The sequence below is a fragment of the Odontomachus brunneus genome, unplaced genomic scaffold (genome assembly GCF_010583005.1).
Source record: "Odontomachus brunneus isolate Ranch 3 - 2012 unplaced genomic scaffold, Obru_v1 Obru_scaffold_044, whole genome shotgun sequence".
Lineage (NCBI taxonomy): Eukaryota > Metazoa > Arthropoda > Insecta > Hymenoptera > Formicidae > Odontomachus > Odontomachus brunneus.
This window is the reverse complement of record NW_022639494.1, coordinates 202,178-216,796: the sequence shown is the minus strand read 5'-3', so window position 1 is coordinate 216,796 and position 14,619 is coordinate 202,178. Positions and strand designations below refer to the sequence as shown.

The 14,619-nt window shown below is 39.3% G+C and overlaps 1 protein-coding gene across 4 annotated transcripts in view; it reads right to left on the bottom strand.

Annotated features, from left to right (window-relative positions):
* Positions 1–14,619, bottom strand: part of LOC116844666 (regulating synaptic membrane exocytosis protein 1) — a 209,258-nt gene that overhangs the window by 56,117 nt on the left and 138,522 nt on the right. The gene's annotated exons all lie outside the window — the stretch shown is intronic.

The following is a 14,619-nucleotide window of genomic DNA, read 5'->3' as shown; positions in this document are numbered from 1 at the left end:
GAGAGAGGGAGAGAGAGAGAGAGAGAGAGAGAGAGAGAGAGAGAGAGAGAGCTGAAAGTCGGTGCGGGCTCTAGGAAAATAATTAACGCCCACGCTGGCGTTGTAAATGCAAGCGGCAATTGCGCCGATTGTTAGGCTAACAATGTCGCATTAGTGAGCGTAACACACGCACGAGCGCGGGTAAAGTTTGTAATTTACCGTTATCCGATTGTCGGTACTCTTTTCTCATTTTGATCCGACTAAACACGATATGGGAAATAACAGATTCGAGGAAAACTGATACTGAAGCGCACAAAGATGTGTTATAAAATCGTCGATGTCACTTAGTGTGATCTCGACGATTAGTTCTCTGCACGCGATATCTTTGTAGTATCATCGCACATAATCGTAGAAATGTTTTTCCGGGGCAAGCGTCGGTTGAGATTCATGCAATTCCATCGGAATGCTACGGATAAAGAGCGTGAAATGGTGAAAACAATGGTGAAAACGAAGAGCCTTGGAAACAAGTTTAGAATCCGCGGTGTTTAGTCACTTCATTTAGCGGGAGCATGCCTACCCACGTTCACCCTCTTAATCCAGTCACGCTGACAGAGTTGTTCAATGTCATGTCTCGTTGTATTCAGCGATTAAGCGCCTTTCGACGAAAGTACAGCCCGACGCGGCCGAGCCAATTCTGAGAGCTATCGGCTCTAAGGATTTCGCAACATCTGGATAAACTCTCGCGCCATTAGCCGTGCGGATTCGATGGACGTTCCCGTTATTGCCGGGTATGTCTACCGATCCTTTGCGGATCCCACCGGGTTCTAATGGACGAGAACTCGCGTGACGTGTCCGCGCGAAAGCCCCGGGAATTACTTGGCAAGGGAACGACCTAAGAGACCTCGTTCTACCCTTAGTTCGATCTTACGTATATCGTGCGCGGATTTCCTTAGGCGTATGTACCTCCTCCCTCTCCCATAGATTTCCTATTTTTGCGCAATCGGAACACTCACGAGATTAACTATTTCGATTTCTTTCTGAACCAGCAGTACGTTGCTATCTACAAAGATTTACGTATAAATTAATAAGAGTAAAATAGTCACAGCTATCGTTGCCGAATTTATTAACACTTTGCACGAATTTGTCGAGAAAATTAGATTAGGAATATCTTTTATATTGTATTGTTTATTTTTTTTACAATATAGTAGTGATAATTTTAAAAAATACTTATTTTTGCGTGATTAAGAGAGATTCAACGAGTTTTTTAAAAGAAGTCAAAGTGTAGCTGTAGAATAAAATCTGCAGTACATTCAAATGTTGCGAATATTCAAACGTGAAATCTATTTATTCCGACGACGCTGCGAATAAATCTGCGTGTCGCATATCCATCTTCAGCGTGTTTGTGGAAATCAAATTTTTCGTTAGGGTTGGTAGAAATTAATAATGCCGGATTACCAGAAGCGATCGGAAAACCTGCTGTCGAAAGTGCGCGCGGGGAAAGTTGAAAGTTTACTCGTTCCGCGCTATTTGCGCGAGCGGAGCAACGTGACTTCGTGGAAGTTTTAACGAGCCGAAGGGATATAACGGGGCGGATGGGATAAAACGGACAGATTTGCCGATAATGACGCATTTTAACGTTCGTAATTCCATAGACTCCCCACCGTGGGTCAGGATAAAAAATTCAGGTTCAGCTCCTCGCAACCTCACGTGCGTCTGTTTCACCATTCCTCTCGGTTTCACCATTTTTCCCCCCGAAAGAGCAATTTTATGGCATAACGTTAAGACAATTCGTTGTCGATTACGTATTATGGACGAATCTCGGGATAAAACTATAGATGGAGAATAATTTTTTTTTTTCGTCAAAAACTTATCAAGATTGAGTTACACAGCGCAACCGACTCTTGAGAAGATATTCTGCAAACTATTTTTCTTTTTTGTTTCGTTCTTTTTCTTCTTTCTTTTCGGCAATCCAGTCATTTAGAATAACAATAATTTAGAATAAAGTATTTTAATTTTGTCTGGGGATTATATTTTTTGTGTCAATATGTCTTATTTGAAAAAGAGGTAGTTAATAAGCGACTTAATTAGCTGTTTAAACTATGATCGTATCTGTGCGAATTGTAACGTTGTAATCTCGTTATTCCCGAGCTATGGAATCGCATAGGGCAAAGTAAGGTTGGGAGTAGATTCAAGTGAAAGTAGGATGAATGCAAGCAACCTAATCCCCGGTAGATTCATCTCGCGTGCTTCATTCCGGTGTTGTATAGTTCAGCAAGCGAGAGTAACGCCTCTCTCGACAATCTTCGCGCTCATCTTACTCCGGCGAAATGACTCGGGGTCGTGTCATGGAACGACGTGGGCGTAGCGTAAGGGTCGTAGCCAGGGGCATGACGACGATCGAAAGGGCAGGGGTGGTCGTGGGAAATGTCGGAGTTATAGTTTGGCTTTCTACTGACAAGCAGCGTGATGAACTCAAGGTACGTCGAATCTCCTCGAGAAGCATTTCGAAATATAATTCACATCCGACATGTGCTTCGAGAACAGTTAAACTATCTTATTTAACTATTTTTAAATATTAATTATTCATTCAGAATAGAAATCTGTACTTTTGAAGAATAGCCTCGGTTATTTTCGAAATCAGTTCTCAAAGTGTAATTCGCAGTTTCAAATAATGCTCGAAGTCCGAATCGAAATTTCAACTCTATTCTAGACTCCCTTGAACTTTCTAACATCTGTATATTCTGAAGGAGCAGTGTATATGTAATACATATGGAAACTGAAATTCTACTTAGCATCTCTAAATGGCGGAACACACACAAAATGTCAATTGCAGATTCTAAAGAGCACTTCTCGGCAAAGCTAGTAGGTTAAATAGAATCAAAAGGTTGGTATGAACTTTGAAATATCAAAATAGAGATTAAATGGAATACTGAGATCGAAAGTGGGATGACAATTTCGACTCTGGTATTCGTTTAATTGAGCTCAGAAATTTTCAAGACAGGGACTCGGAAGCTCGTCGCTACAGGCAGCTATACGAGCCACGATAGAGCTTCCTCTTTCCCTCTCATATCGTTTCTCGTGCTTTGCATATCGCGTGGCCAGGTCGTAGTCAACATCTTCGCATTCGGCACATCCGAGCGCGCACGGTCAGCCGCATACCGTTTTCATGCGCCGCCGGTGATAGTATTGTCATCGTATTAGCATGAGAAATCCGAAACGCGCGAGGAGAACCACTTAATTAAGTGTTATCGTGCTAGCCGCGCGCGTAATTTCGTTCTGATGTGTGCGAATTAATCTAGCCTTCGGCTGGCCGATTGCTACGTCTAATTCCGCCTTTCGCCACCCATTCGCATGTTAGGGCGGATGATCCGCGACGGCTGTCATTAAACGCCAACGGTCGTGAACACAAATAGCTCTCCGAGATCTTAGAACAATTGTAATGTCGATGATAGAGGAGAAATGAGGGAATGTGCTTTGGGAACAAAAGAATATAAGAGATCTTCGAAAGGAAGGTATTTTTCTGTAATATTATTGTATTGTAATATAACCTATAGTGCAACAGTACTGTTTTAGATACGTGATTTATATTAAAATAAAAAATTTGGAGATTAAAAAAGGAATAGTTAATCGGAGCCAAAACGATAAAAGCGGATAAAAGCGCGCAAAAATTCAACAGCTGTCTAAAATCCTAATTTAATTCGATTTAATTAATTTAATTAAAAACAACAAGCGTTGAAAGACTTGAAAAATTTGGGTCGCCATTTTCACCGAGCTCGAAAGGCGGTCCGGAAAAACACACAACCAAGTAAAACGAGAGCCGCGCTCTTGGTGCAGAAGGATCGAGCTCAAGATTAATTGAGTTAAAAACTCGCCTCGATGTTTCGTGGTCGGCGTCGGCCGGCCAACCAGCGCTTTGATTCAATTTCGACAGTCTAACTTATTAAATATCAATTCTATCGGGGCGAATCGCTTGTAATTGCGAACTGTCGTCCAGCGTTCCGGCCGACTGGTCGATATGCGGCCACGTTCACACAAACGCGACGTTAACGAGACACAACCGTGGACGCTCGTCGTAGCATTTAATTGATCAACGTCATCGAGCGCATCGGGGATTATCTGTTGATGCTCTGACGAACTGATCGAGGAGTATCTCGTTTGTGTCTCGTAATGTCAAGGCCGGCTTGTGAATAATCTGATCCGATTAGAGGTTTTGCTTGCGCGTCCTGATAATTATCGATAACTACCTGTTATGATCAGCCGTCGTTCGTGAATGCACGAACGTCACTCGCCGTCTCCTTTATCACCGCGGGATAGCTAGTTGACATATTTAAATTCTTAATTTGAGAAGATATTCTGCGAACTATTTTTCTTTTTCGTTACCAATGGCAATTCAGCCATTTAGGATAATAACAATTTGTGATTAAATTATTTATAGGATATTCACACATACTTAAAACAAAGTACTTAACTGGGGAGTATATTTTTATATCGAGCTCTTTTATAAAAAAAAGATAGTTGACAAATGACTTAATTATACGGAAAAAGAAGAATAATTGTACCAACCAGAAAAATAATAAAATATGGCACAGCTCTTTTTTTTTTATTTTAAGAATCAGTTCTTGGTTATGCTGACTTACCGATTCATTGATATCCTAAAATTCTATAGTAATTTTATTGACCGGGTATTGAGAAGTCGTTTCATTACATATGTGACGTTGGTAGTGAGCGTGTTAATTAAGTAATGACAATATTTAATAATTTACGAAAATGCATTTCACTTTCATTAGAATTATATTCAAGTATTTTTATTAATAACAATTTTCTTTGTGCATAAATTGTGAGAACGGCACTGATAAGTCCAATTAAATTTAATGAGAAGACATTTAGATACATATCTCTCAGAGCTGCCTTTATAAAAAGTCTCGCGATTACGCATAAAGCAGATACCGTCGAACGCGGAGGGCTTCCTCCGTCATGGGCTGCGAAATGGAAAGGAATACAATAAGCGCTCGAGAACGACATAGCTAATTAAAGCTCACGCCGTTGCTCAACAACTTGCAAGAAGTGCGGTCTAATTACGAGCAGCACGCAGGTTGCATAATTATAGAGTACGTGCCGCTCATTTATACGCGCTGCTCCACGCTCGCGATAACAAGATTAATTCAGAATTGTATTACTACTGTCGATGCCCGCACGTACGCGTCCAAAATTAATCAGTTACGATTAAATCATAATCAATTTTTCCATTTGGTTGGCATCAACACCGCTACAAACTGCATTATATACAACACCCAGCATAATATATTTTGCATTACCTTTGAAATCATATAATTACACACAGAAAAATAGATGAGCATGTTTACCGCGATATACTTTCACAAACGACCGTATTAATTTTGGAAACGCTTGTCGCATATGCCTCGTATTTATTTCACGAAACACATATCAGTGAAGTAGGACTATTAATAGGATTATTAGTAGGACTATATAAGTAGGACTAAGCAGCTATTTGGTTACCAGGATAAGTCGGCTAAATCGATTGTTCTTTAACATGTTTCAGAATCAAGCAAACAGGAATTTCAAACCGATCTTTGTCATGCTTAAAAATCTTGCTCGCTTAATCTTGTAACTTTCTTGGAAAATACTAGTAATAACCAATTTTGCCAATTTACTTCGACAGCCAACTACTCTCGATCTTCCTTATAGTATAATTTATGCCAAACATATATACTGTTCGCAACGAAGACCAAACTATTGCGATAGGCCGCGTTATTGAACACGGATTGTAATTAACTTACACGTGGCATGGTTTGAGCATCTGGTTGATTAGTAGGGTTGAAAAAGACGCGGGAGATGAGCGCGAAATAATTCCAGGCGGGATCAGCGATAATGGAAAATGCGTCTGCTCGTGGCCACAATGGCGTACCTGTTGCGGACAGTTCAGAGGCTTGAGGCGCACAACCCCTCTACGGAACCCGACAATTCTCTCATTTCTTCTACCCTCTCTTTATTCCACCCCAGTCATTTAGCGTCTTGCCAACTTCGTAAAATTTATTAGTATTCGCTATTCAAAAACAGTTTCTCGCGGGATCCACGAAAACTATCGTATGGAAGTACGACGTCGTGTATGTCTTTAGAAAAAAGAAGAAAAATGTTAACATTTTGTAGGAAATTTAACGAGAATTTTGTAAAAAAATTATTCCACAGGCCGTCCCGAATCAAGTGTGTTTTTTCAATCAATACGTGTAAAAATCGCACGTACATCATTTATTTTCCATTTACTGTACAATTTTCCTCGAGACAACGAAGATACATCTTCGTAAAACAATATAATCAATTTTCATAGTCAAGTGAAAATGAGATAACACGAGTTTTACTATTTTCTCGCAATTATTCATATAATAAATGTGACATGGAGAGATCTTGATTCAAGATTTGCGTAAATAATAAAAATAATAAATAGTAAATAGTAAAAACAGTAACAACAATTATAATAACTACTACTACCAAAACTACAGCAGTAACTTTCATCCACGTTCGTAAATGCGACACACGTATACTCGCGCTTTTTCTCGCCCGCTGTTTCCATTAACTTTGCCCTCGTTTGCGCGATTGTCGACCCTCGATCCCCCGAGGGCAGATAACTTTAAATGCTCAAACGAGAAAGAAAAGTTCTTTCATGGAAACATTAGCACCTGGATAGTCTCCTTTGTGGAGCGGCGCTCTTGAATGCAAACAAGCGCTCGATAATTTGGGTGTCAAAGATCACCACATGAGATATCACAAAAGAGAACAATAAGCCGATGCTTCGTGTAGTTTTGCTACATTTTGCGACAAGGGAGTAGAGCGTCGTTTTTGCGAGATGTATAGAAACTAATGCGCGGAAATGCAAATCTTTTGTCGGCGCAGCGGGAAACGCTTCATTTCATGAGCAAAAAATTCCGCGATCTCACGCTTCATCAGATGTATCTTCGATAAGATCGCCTTAACAATTCGAGTGACGTTCATAACACGAAATTCCACTTTGCTCGTACATTTCACTTGATGGCTCTCTAGTCTCGTGTATGTGTGTGTGTTTAAAAATCGCCGCTCGTTTCTCATTGTTACGTTAAAAACGTGCACGCTTTAGAAGACACGCGATCTATCAAAAGCCATTTCTCGCGACGATATCGCTAAACAGATAGATAGATTACAGTTGACACGATTTTACATTGCTTCACATCTCAAAGTAACGATCTGAATATATCATGAGACGAGATTACAAGCGCCGAGTTCTCGCGCGCGATCAAACCCGAGCGGCAGCTCCGTGTTTTTTCCGCGCCGTGTTTGTTCTCTTGTCTCGCCTCCCCCTCCCCCCTCCTCCCACTTACGCGTCCCTCACCTCTCGTGACCCCGTTGACGTCGTTTAATTATAATTATTGTCCGAGAGAAATAAATCCTTTCCGCCCGTCGCTGTTCTCGCAAAGTACAACGATGTCACGCGCACGAAGCGACAAAGCGAGAGGCGTTCCGCTCGCTAAATTACAGTACGCGGCGCGCGACGCGATAATTCATACTCTTGGAAAACGTGACCTACGAATTAATTTGCATTGTTGCTGAGATTTACACGCGAGCGTGCGTCGTCGCGCAGGGATTTTCTCTTTTCTCTTTTTTTTTTATTATTTTTCTTACGGCCTCGCGTGTACGCCGCCAGCAATCGCGACGTTATTTTGCGACCGCGACCGCGTTCGCGAATCTTTCTTCAACTGCGCGCATGTCGAGGCGTCGGCCATCAGGTCGACGATCATTCCCACTTAATTCTGCAGTAGGCACTTGGGAATTCGCGTTGTTGGACATTTTTGCTGCCGGATTAAGCGGTGACACCGGCTACAAACTCGTTATTACCATTGTGCCGCTTTTCGGGGAGCAGGCGCGGACCCATCGCCGGCGGCTTTGAAAGCGCATTCTAATCAAATTGCAAATTATATCATTATTAATGCTCCGCGATGAGTGACTATATGCTAATGTACAATGGATTATCGGATTTCCATGTGCTCATTAGCGATCGAGAAAACGAGATGTAGCGGTTCCACGTAAAACAAAAGCATAAAAAATAAAATATATATAGAATAAAATTTTGCTCCGTTTAAAGCGTTAAAAAGAGATATTTCACTCTACACATTCGATTTGTTTTCTTAAAAATCGTTCTTTATTCCTGTATACTATATTTTATGAGTCATCTCAATTCGAGTTATGTTTATTAATCCCTTAAGTAGTATGCTCGGAAAAACTTCATTGTAAAGTATTAGATTCCTTTTGATTTGCTGAAACTATTGTATTTTTTAACTCTTGGCGGACACTAATTAGATATATATATATTTCGTATTCTACTTCCCCCAAAATTCTCTTCAAAGAGAACAGCAATAAAGAAAAAAAATATCTACACGGAGAAAAATAATTTTGCTCTTTTAGCAAAATCGTTGCTACTGCATATTCATAGCGACATAAAAAAAATTTAGTTGACGTAACTGATTTTACAAATTATTCGTTATCAGAGCAGAAGTAGTTTCGTTGTCAGGATAGAAAAAATTTGTTGAGTGTATTTGTCCTAAGAATCACGTTAATTTGCTATTGATACAAAATAATGTATTCTTAGCAAATTTACTTGCTATCGGAGCAAAACTGCTTATATAAATCCATCATGGTTCTCATAGCAAAATAATTTATAGATTCAACACATTATATCCAGCGAATAGTGATTAGTACTCTTAGCAAATCTTTTTGTTGTCCATATAATAACGAAAAGATTTTGCTAGACCAGCAGAAAATTTGATGGGTCAGCAAATTATTTTTTTCCGTGTAGATATGTTTGTTTAAAAAACAGACCTCACTCTTGAGAAAATTGGTCTCACAGTTATTTTAAATCATCACTCAAGAAGTTAAAAACGACACAGCAATAGGTATCCTGGGATGAGATTCTGCATCTTTATGTATTTTCGCACAAGAGAAAGAGAAAAAAAGAGAGATTTCCGAACGAGTTTAATTTTTTCTTAATACACACTCTATATTATTTATATATTGCGGGATACACTGATACATGACAAAATCGTGTTTAGCAACTCGATATATCTGTGAAACATAATTTGTGCGACAATGCGCATAACGCAGTCTCCCTTGAATTACCTCGATTTAAATAAACGACACTGAAATACGAACTACTGTGTTTTTCTACAACGCACGGACATTTAGAAAACCCAGCACAAATATTTACACTCCATGTATCAGGTGCCATATCGGTCCAGCATCGTTTGTAACGGTGTTCCCCAATTATTTTCCTCGCGCGTTATACGTCGATCAAACAGCCGGGACAATATCCGCCAAAACTGCCACAGCAAACATCGTCATTTCTCATGATTAAATCAAAACAGATTCCTACCGCATCCATAGATCAACCTGTTGATCATTGATTCCAGACAACGTTATTTCTCGGCGCACGCTCATGTTATATCCGCCACGCTCAATGTCTCAGCAAAAATGTTTAGCCGTCGCGTAGCCGGACAGATCGCGCGATTCTACACAAATTGTTTGCCATTTAGATTCGCCACCGCGGAAACATCTTCTTCCGAGCACTCGTAACGAAATTACTCGACGGAGGGCCAAGTTCCACGCCAGTCTTATTCACGGACTCTTTCCCGTCTGTAAATATTTATCCCCATCGAGCCTCTTATTAAAATTCGATGAAAGCGCGAGACCCGAATAGCGAAATTAATTGAAAAGTAAGCTCCCGCTGTTTAAGCATCCTGCTCGAATCAATCGTTCGCCAATCGTTCGTAACACGGAAATCACGAGCGTGATCCGATCATTCGAATGGAAGTATTCGATCGCCATTTGTGAAATCTCGCGCTACCTTCCGCGCGAGCCCATGCCTCCGCATTCCCCGGACAGAATCGACGGGCGCTTTTCGAACAGAGAGACAACGAGCGACCAAGACAACGGTACGGTTCGCTGCTCGAACCGGCATGCGGAGAGTCGAGCGGTTTGCGAACGGGCTTGCAAAATACACGAGACAGATCCGTTTGCGTTAACGCGTCTCTATTGAGCCCTCGGCCGGCCCGATCGATCGCGCCGAATATCAGCAACGCGCCTTCGGTCGAGGCACAGCTGCGCTGTCCCGCGATGTTCCGTGATTCGCACGAAAAGCTATTTCCCGGGGATATATGTGTGTGCAAACTCGGCGATGGGCCTCTGCAACTGCAATTCGGTCGTTCGTGCAACGATCGCACGACGGATTCCGTGTTGCGCGAAACATCGCTATTTATGAAAACGCTCGACTGCTACATCTCTTTGCATTCGTGCTTTTTTCTGATGGAATATTCGAATTCGAGATTTCGCGGAATTTTTTAACGAATAGAAGTGTTTGGCATTTGCGCGAGTCGAGAGAACGCCTCGCACTTTTCGATTTTTTGTATTTTCATGTCGATTCGCATCGGCCGTTTTAACCCATTAAAGCCCAAGAGAAAACCGCTAAGGATAGGCTTTCAAAAACCTTCTAAATTAGAGTAAAACGTCGAAATTTGTTAAAAAGTGAAAAAAAATTTGTATTGTATTTCAAAATTCAATATGTCGGCCCGAAAATTTGAAATTTTGACCTATTTAAGTGAAAATCCGTATAGGGGAGGTTTGGGATTCGCTGAGTATGAATACGCACTTATATATATATTTTTATTTTCAAAATTCGTAATGGCGGATCCAATATGGCCGCCCAAAAATGCGAAAATTTGACATAGTTTTGTTTTTGGCGAAAAATCCAACCAAATTATAAGCTACCTTTCGAAGGTGTTTGTTTTGGGGCAAAACATCATACTTTAGTAGACTGTAGAAGAAAAATGGTTTTTTGACTTTAAAAATCAATATGGCGGCCAAAAATTTTTAATTTTGATTTATTTCGATGAAAGTACGTTTTGAAAAATTTTGAAAAAATAAGTGCATATTCATACTTAGCGAACCCAAAATCCTCCCTATACGGATTTTCACTCAAATAGGTCAAAATTTCAAATTTTCGGGCGACATATTAGTCCGCCATCTTGAATTTTGAAATCCAACACAAATTTTTCTTTCACTTTTTAACAAATTTCGATGTTTTGCCCTAATTTAGATGGTTTTTGAAAGCCTGTCCTTAGCGGTTTTCTCTTAATCGGTTAATAGGTAATCGAAGCGATTTGTGAAAGTCAGATTTGTGTCGCTTTTCTCATTGGCTTCGAAGATCTCTCGCTGAGGATATTAGGTGGGACATTTTTTAATTTGGAGACATTTAGATCACTTTCGCGAGTTGCAGACAGTGCAATTCTGGAGCACATGTCGGACCCCAATGTTAAATGCCTCGATTCAACTGTTCAAATGTGAACATCGTTTATCCTCCTTTGCTCTATCATCGTTTCTCTCGCGGGAAAAGCGGCCATCGCGAAATTACGATCTGGAGTAACAGTTGCATCTAGTTCACGTCCAGGCATTATGTATCATCATGCTTAATGGCTTTCCCTTCAAATTGCGCGAATCGCGGATCGGAACCGTCGTTATTGTGCTTCCTGTATGATTACAGCGTATTAGTTGTCGATAGCGTAGATAACGTCGCGATTAGCAGATATTGTTCCGCCCGTACATAAGCGAGAGAGGATGAAGAGAATGAGAGAATGCAATAGGAAATGAGTAAGATTAGGTTACAGCCTGCCGAGAATATGTGGTTAAATCTTGGAAGCGTTTTGCGTGTTGCCTTCTTACAAATAAACCTACCCAAAAGTTACACTCCGATTTATTTTTAATTTGGCATAAATGTAGAAGTACAAAAAATATTTTTTCATTTTGGCCCACTTTGAATTTCACGGGCAGTTTATAGCTTTTTAATGTTCTCACTTCTATGATCAACAAGTGCAACAAAAATGCATAAGAAATAAAATTGAATACAAGATATAGGCGTTTTTGGTTTGCTGATTATGAATATGAAGTCAAATGTGCAAAATTGTTTGTATAAATAATAAAATGTTTAAACAAAACATGTAAAAAGTTAAAAAAAAATTATTTATACAAATAATTTCTCGGTTTGATCAAAATTCGAACCATTTTTTATTAATTTAGCACAGATTTGAAATATTTCGGTTGGAATCTCGGCTAAAGAAATTTAGAATGGTTCGTGTCTCAGCTATGCCGATTTTGTTAAAATTTTAATTAAAAAATTTTAATTAAAAAATTTTAATTTTATTAAATTTTAATTAAAATTGTTAGATTTCTTTCGGTTTAGCCGAGATTCGAACCATTTTTTATTAACTTAACACAGATGTAAAATATTTCGGTTGGAATCTCGGTTAAAGAAATTTAGAATGGTTCGTGACTCAGCTATGTCGATTTTGTTAAAATTATTTAACTATATCTTGTATTCAATTTTATTTTTTATGCATTTTTATTGTATTTGTTGATGATAAAAGTGAGAACATTAAAAAGCTATAAACTGCTCGTGAAACTCAAAGTGGGCCAAAATGAAAAATACGATTTAAATATTTTTTGTACGTCTACATTTGTGCGAAATTAGAAAGAAATCGGAGTGTACCTTTTGAGTAGATTTACTTGTTAGTGAATGACGATAAAGTTTCATAAAGTTTTATTTTAAACAGACCACCTGAATATCTTAAAAACTCGGCAAAAATGTTTTAAAAATTTATATGATTTTTAGGGGGAAAAGTACATTTGATTTTATATTGTAACTACGATTATTTACCAAGAATATGGAAGTCAACCTTGTTTTTTTAAATAAGAAGTGAGAGTTTTTCTAGCAGGTTCTAAAAAGTCGCTCAATTCTGCGCACGTCCGCATATATATGTACGCGAGTTGCCTGTATGTCCTCTATATTGAAAGTTTAAATATTCATATTTAAGGATCAAAAGAATACTGAGGAAAAAATACTTGAAAATTTATATATGGGATATAAAGTTTATTTTTGTGGAATAAACGTTATTTCTATGAAATAAACTTTTATCTCACATATCAATTTTCGTGTATTTTTTTCTCAGTGTAATAATATCCAGAGTTAAGTATTAGTGTTATTAGTGTTCAGGTATTTATATACACTTTTATCTTATATTACGTGCTTGAAACATGTTGAACAATTTTAGCAGATAAACAGTTGAAACTTACTGACATCAGCGCGAATAATTTCATGGTGTTTTATATTGGCTGCGCGCCAGCGAATGAACGTACGTTTCATGTAACCATAATTTTCCATATTTCGGGCTATTGAACGAAAACAGCCGCCGGATCGCTCATAAATTCTCCGCTACGTGCGTGGAAGTCACATAGTAGGGTGCTTCGTGCTATTGAATAACAATAATTGTTCTCAATGTTAGCGCGCGTATTAATATTTGATCACAGTTGCGCACTAATTGTATAATGATGCGAAGTTCGCTACGAACATCTAAATAATAGAGGAGTTAGAATTGATTTCTAGTCGTATTACTATTCACGGAAACGCGTTTCGCAAAGACTAAATAGTGCTCAACCGTTCAACTAGCTAAGTTCTGATATAATTTATTAAAAATGTCCCGCGCTCTCTTTTCTGTGCTTGTGAGTTAATCAATGTTTAATTTTCATTAGTTGAATGCATACTTGAGTATTATATAGAAATTCTCTCGTGATTCCCGTCAATTCTCGAAATTTCCACAATCCAATTTTCTCAGTTCATTCTAGATTAAATCCCGGAGATTTAATCGGCGCGTCCAATTCCTCCGCTAACCCTTGCCGTGTCACGCCTCCTAAATAGCGACGAGAAAAGACAACGGGAATGAGGGTGCGCGTAAGGAGAGAGAGAAGGAGGAGAAAGAGAGAGAGAAAGAGAGAGAGAGATAGAAAGAAAGAAAGAGAAAGGAGAAAGGGAGAGAGGAGAAACGGACCGCCTGAATGCGCAACGAATAATTAAATGTCAATCGCACGCCAACTTGTCGGACGCAGGCTTAGAATCATTGCCTCTCCCTCTCGCTCATTTACCTGGCTATTTACCTGATGCACATGCACGCCAGTAGCTATTACATAACGGTTGATATAACTTCTAACCATCACCTATTTAGAGCAACGGCTGCGCTGACCATCGACAATCTCGCATCCGTACGATGCGAGGTATCGTGTTGATTAACTCTCGTTGTATAAAATAGAATTGTAAAATATATGTGCAACAATAATTAGTCAAAACAATAATACGCAACGTATAATAAACAATGATACGCAACAAGCGCGCGAGCTTGCAGTCTCTTTAGCTTCTTTTAGCTTTTTTCAGCAGGATTTTTTTTTAAGGGATAAATAAATAAGGAGCAAAAAAAAGTTGCAATTGAAAATATTGTGAGTAAAAGTTAACCGCCTCGCACACGAATACCTAAGAGAGAATTATCGGAAAACGTAGAAAACGTAGACGCGAGTGATACATTGCGGTACGTCGCGACAAGACAGACGCGGAGAGCCCAAGAAACAAAAGTGTAAAATGACAATAGAACTGAGAAGGGAGACGAACACAAGGACGGAAACGATGTAGAGAGCAGCCGATGTAGAGAGCGAGAAAATGACGAACGAGAAACACACACACAGAGAGAGAGAGAGAGAGAGAGAGAGAGAGAGAGAGAGAGA